Source organism: Armigeres subalbatus, chromosome 3 (genome assembly GCF_024139115.2).
Source record: "Armigeres subalbatus isolate Guangzhou_Male chromosome 3, GZ_Asu_2, whole genome shotgun sequence".
In the NCBI taxonomy this organism is placed as follows: Eukaryota; Metazoa; Arthropoda; class Insecta; order Diptera; family Culicidae; genus Armigeres; species Armigeres subalbatus.
The window spans coordinates 410,131,798-410,137,797 of record NC_085141.1 but is presented as its reverse complement, the minus strand read 5'-3'; the positions used below and the strand labels follow the sequence as shown (position 1 = coordinate 410,137,797).

Here is a 6,000-nt window from a genome sequence, read left to right as displayed (position 1 = left end):
TTCTCACACACTGTGTTGGCTGTAGTGGGCATGATTCGATATGTTTTGATTTATTGATTGCTATGCATATTATGTACAATACACAGTCTTGCAATGTAAATTTATACAATTATTAAAACTTTACCAATACATTTCTATTGGAATTGAAATACGCCGGTCATTACACATTTTCATCCGAGGTACCCCCTGGGGTCAGCAAAGGTACCCCAGGTTGAGAACCGCTGCTCTATATCATTGGGGCCAAATGTAGCCTGTTGATACAACAACAACAATAAAGACAATAAATTGCATAATAAAGGTACCATTGAAAAAAAAAACGCCAAACCAAGGTTTTGGCCACTTTACTTTGGTTACCCAAGTAGCACACATTGTTACAAATAAGTAGCAGTAAGTATTACGCGGCAAATAAAAAAAAATCAAAGCTGTTGCGACGATGATAGCTACAGTAATGCAACCAAAAAAGCGCAAAAGGTGAGACTCATTGTGACTTATTGTCCTTTCGTAATGATTGTGTAACCAAAAATCACACAACTGTTGCTGTGAAACTCTATCATAACTTTAGATTCAGGTTACTTTGTATCATTTCAGCAACTTCAGGATGCTGAACATTGTTTCTCTATCGGAAAGTTATGTTACATATTTTGCTAAAAGTAAGCTACGAAAGTCATTCGAAATGTTTATAAGAATACAAAATATCAGTGCATAATAATCGTTATAATTTTAAAAACATTGGAAAAAATATATTTATATTCATAAAATATGACCTAAATTTACATGCCATTCAAAATTTATGGTGAAACTTCTTATTGTGCATGGTAAAAATACATGGGCCATGAATATTTTAAAGTTTTAGGATAAAATAAATTATAATTATGAACGTTCCATCATTTAAAATTTGTTAGTTTTTTTTTATTGCCAATGAATGCTTGTAAAAACTTAAAATTATGACATTGCAATAATAAATAAAGTTATAGTACTATACAACTTATTAAATAGCACATATTTGAATAATCTCATTGATTTTTATTCTGATTATTGCTGTAATTTATCGCCATTTTTGAATATTTCTTACAGACACACCACCTCTCAAATGTTTTGATACACTGTTTGCTGCATTTCGATTATTCTTCTAGCAACCTGCGACAGTGGTAAGTTTCCACTACGAATTAGTCGTTTCAACGTGTACAACTTGGATTCGAAGGGGTAAGCATCGAATGTATCCAGTGGTCCAAACCTTTCAACGTCGTCAACTAAATGCGATAAACTGTGCATATTGCTACAAAACATTTGTTCGCCGTACAAAATCTTTACTCCTTTGAGAAAATCTGTTATCAAACTACGACCAATTTTGTAATTATTCGGATTTTGATCGTGTCTTATGCAAATCTGTATAGCACAGAAAAAATTTAAAAAATGATCAAGAATTTCGTCCGATTCAAAAAATTTGCTCAGTACAATCATACTTAAATACAGTAGAAATGTTCTCAACTCTGTACCTTTCCAGCGAGCAAGGTGGTCTAGGCCTCGAACAGGACGTTGAAACTCTCTCGGCAATTTACATGTTTTCAGAAAAGCGGAAATGCCTTCTACTTCTTTAGCCGTCCATTTAGCTTTGTAATTACTGAGGCTGTCAGATTTCCAATCATTCAGCAGTCGTTTCATAATTCCTAAATCTAATAAGTGTATAGAGAGTCCCAGATCGGAAAATCTTTAACTATATCTAGGTCACGTACTGTTTCCAAAATAGAATCGAACTTATGGTGTCCTTCGTAAATCCTGGAACGAAATTCCGAATCATTTCTTAAAGCAGCGTCTGTTTCTGGAAAAATCATGGTTTTAAAAGCATGTGAGTACTCCCCATCGGTGACACATTTCAAACACGAATTGTAGCCGTTATGTCCTATGACACCTAGAATAATTATTCATATTTTATTCAATGATTTAAGTAAATTTCTATTGAAGTGCGTAAGATTATGAAAAGAGGAATGTTTTCGATTACTCGTTCTATCTATACACAGATCAAGATAAAAATAAAAGTTCATCTACTACTTTCTGTAAGATTTTTTTTTGGAGACTACATAACCTCGAAGCATCGCGCGAGCAGGTGTATCGCAAATAAAACACCGTAGTTTTATGAGTACCATCTGCTGGTTTATGATAAGCCCTTTTTCAAGAATATCATTTAATTCGGACACAAAAGGTGCTAGAAAAACGTTTATATCTTTTGGTTTCGCTGTAAAAATTAAAAATAATTTAATATATAAATATCTACCATAGGTAAATATTTACTCATGGAAAAAGTACATGCTCCGCAGAAAACGCCTACTACTACAGGATTAGAAATTTTCCGTATTTCGTGTATATTTATTAGTATTGGCCAAAATGATGTTGTTGAACTTTTGAAAGTTGGCAAGCCATCGATATTCACGTTCAACGATAACTTGTTTGGCAAATCCTCATAAGTAGATAGTGTCTCATTGAGGACTTTGTATAAGCCGTAATGCCAGTATTCTCCACCAATACTGGAATCCGCTGCAATACAGGTATTGCGAGGCGTACACACCAAAGTTCTAGCATCTTTGGGTAATACGTTATCAGTAATGTGACTTCTTAATAGGGCAAGCAATGAGTTCAGAGCGGTATGCTTGATTTGAAATTTTATCGCCCAGTCTTTCAAATCCTCTTTGAAATATGTCATACCAGTTTTCCATTTATCATAAGTTTCAGATTCTTATTCAGAATCCAACTCATCATTTTCAGCAATCTGCTCATTTGTAGGCGTATTGACCAGCTGCCTCCGGTCAAAACTCATTGGCTGAGGATTTTGCTCATCGGCGCTAGATACTTGTGGTATTTGTTGAATTGAATCACTTTCAGAACATCCAAGAGGATTTTTGTAGTTTTTGAGTAGGGACAATAACGCTTTCTCACCATTACGCTTAATTTTTTTCCACAACTTTTTGTCGCTATCAGAGAACATAGTTACAGAATTCTTTCTAATGTCCATTTTCCACGGTAGGAGAAAACCTTTGACTTGTTGAAAGGTGAAAAAGTTACCAAAGTTTTAATAGACTAATTACTTTTAAATAATTTCCAACGGTATTGTAACATACGATGGAACATTTAGGTAACATCCAAAAAACGGGTTACATGGAGATTAATGCAACTATTATGTAATTCGAAGTTAACACGTGTCGTATGTATGACTGTTTCCTGATTCATGTAACATAACTTGTTTTCTCGAAACAACTATTAAATAGAAATGTGACATATTTTGAAATTGATTTCTAGAGAAGATGTTGCCGGTGTTGCTTGGGTAGAAAATATTACGTAAAAATCTTACATTGGTTACACTCAACTATAAGATAGAACTTTATTTCTCAATTAATACGTTGCATAACTATTCGAACATTTAGATTTGTTTGTAATGCACAATCCTTATACCGGTCAGCAGTGATCATCTACGCCAGAGTTCCCCAGCATGCTTACTGTCAAGGGCCGCATAGCAATTTTGTGCAGTTGGAGCGGGCCGCATTATATTTGCAACATTTGTTTTCAATCTATATTGAAGTTTAAAGCATGAAAATGATTTAAATACATATTTTTAATATGGGGACTATGTCCGAGGGCTTGGCGATCCCTCCCCAGACCAACTGCGAGTTGTGTTGTCTGCCTAGGATGTGGTGGGGTTCGACGGTGGTCTCTGTTGAACTTCTATAAAAAAGCTGCATGTATCCACAAGCAGGATCCGTCAAAGCGACCGTGTGCCGCACAAAGCTCACAAGCCCAAGTGCTGCTGTTAGGTGGGACCCTAACAGACCTGACACGACGGTCCTCCGATGGGACAGGAGGTTTGCGCAGGCCCAATAAGCCGCCTTTAGAATCAATCATTACGAACAACATAGAAGATAGTACGATAGTAGGAACATGGAAATGCAAGTCACTCGGTTTCGCAGGCTGCGACAGGATAATTTACGATGAATTAAATCCCCGCAACTTCGACGTCGTCGCGCTGGAGGATATCTGCTGGACAGGACAATGTGCACTGCCAACACGAAAGGAGACCCGACGTCGAGAATGAAGCGTTCTACTCACAGCTGGAGCAGACATACGGTGGATGGCCACTGCTGGATGTCAAAATCGTCATCGGCGTCATGAACGCACAGGTAGGAAGGGAGGAAATGTATAGACCGGTCATCGGACCGGATAGATAACGGCCAACGATGCATAAACTTCGCAGCCTCCCGAGGAATGGTAGTCCGAAGCACCTTCTTTTCCCGAAAAAATATCCACATGGCCACATGGAGATCACCTAACCAAGAAACGAAAAACCAAATCGAACACGTTATAATCGACGTTAAATTCTTCTCCGACATCACGAATGTCCGCCTTTGCGAATATTGAATCCGATCAATACCTCGTTACAGTATACATGCGCTCAAAGATTTCTGCGGTGTACGCCACGCACCGAAGTCGAACGGTCACAAGACGCTCAAGACCAGCCCATTTTGAAATCTAGTTAGTAGAAATCGCGTACAGCATTTCAAAATCGGTCATAATTTCAAGGTTTATTTCATTTGTTCTTATTAAATAAATTAGTCGACCCGGCAGACGTTGTCCTGCATAGTTGGTGGAAATGCGCGTTGTGAACTGCCCATGCGAAATTTCAAAACGAAAATTCAATTTATTTTTTCAATATTTACTCAACCCTAATCATGATTTTCCCATGGATAATAACCCGCCAGAAACGTTAACAAACATATCTGCTAAAGGAATGAAGTAAATCCATCCAGCCGTTTCCGAGTAATGCGGATACGAACACCGAACTTTTCATTTTTATTATACACTGGATTTTGTTTTTACACGATTTACACTTTCTTAATTTTTCACCCATCCTAAATGCTAATTAATTAATTACCATGTGATTTTTCTTTGAATTATTTAGGATTTTTTGAAACATGTTGCAAAGATTTTGGTGGCAAATTGAAGTCACACGAACAAAAATACGAGCGAAAAAAATCGTGTAAAAACAAAATCCTGTGTATAGTTAAATAAATACATAAATAAATTACTTCTAGTAGCATTAATTTCTTTAATTAATTTTTGCCTATTTAACACAACCAAAACCGTCCAATCAAACGCCAAATCGGTTTTCCTTCATTACTTCTAGATGTCGTTTCACTCACGTAGATATCCTGTCCCATGATTCACTTCTCACCTGCATATTAACATCCCCAACAATATTTTCTCACCGATTAGTAACAGCAACCCCGAGAGAGCGAGCACCGCTTTTCCAGCCAAATAAAATATGGCCGCCATCCACCCGATGAGACCGATGGCTGATTTACGGTTTCCAATAAACCCACCCTTCCTACAACAGTACCTTTCTGGTGCAGCTCGTTTGACAACCTCATATCGGCGAACGGAAAAGTTTCTCTCGTTCTCTTGGTAGTGCGCGGGTTTAGTTCACTACTACACAGTGGCTACCAAGAGGGTGGCAAACGGCAAAGGGAATCCTTTGCAGCCCTATTGCTGTCCCGATATGGAGGAGATGGGGTGGTTGTGTTGTCTGGATGGAGTGTATTTATGTCGCGTAAAATCGATTGCTCCGCTGTGGTAGTGATGTTGGATGGATTTTCCTCTCGGGCTTCTGCCCGACAAATGATTAATGCATGTACGCTCTTGTTTTTCCACCATTCCTGGAGGGGCGAACTTGTGTTGGTGAGGAAAGTTGATTAGGGCGAATGGGGATGAGCAGAAGGGGACGGCAGGTAGTGTGTAAGTCCAATTGATAGGCTTCATGTGCCGACGGTACTAGTACTATCAGTGACACGTTAGGAATGCATTTGATGAGTGCGCTTCGTGTTTAGTGACAGTGAATATATTTGTTGGTTGGATTGATTGCAGCGAACAACGCAGAAAGAATGGACTACTTTGAAGCAGACTAAGGTAAGCACTCATTAAAGATACATCTGCTTCGAGTTTTTACGAGGTAAAATT

The 6,000-nt window shown here is 38.0% G+C and overlaps 1 protein-coding gene across 1 annotated transcript in view; it reads left to right on the top strand.

Annotated features, from left to right (window-relative positions):
• Window positions 1-5,844: 5,844 nt before the first annotated feature.
• The window catches only part of LOC134227158 (uncharacterized), a 331,462-nt gene continuing 331,306 nt past the window's right edge, over window positions 5,845-6,000 (top strand). Inside the window, exon 1 of the mRNA XM_062708461.1 lies at window positions 5,845-5,949. The gene's annotated coding sequence lies outside the window, so the exon portion shown is untranslated. The remainder of the gene's footprint in view (window positions 5,950-6,000) is intronic.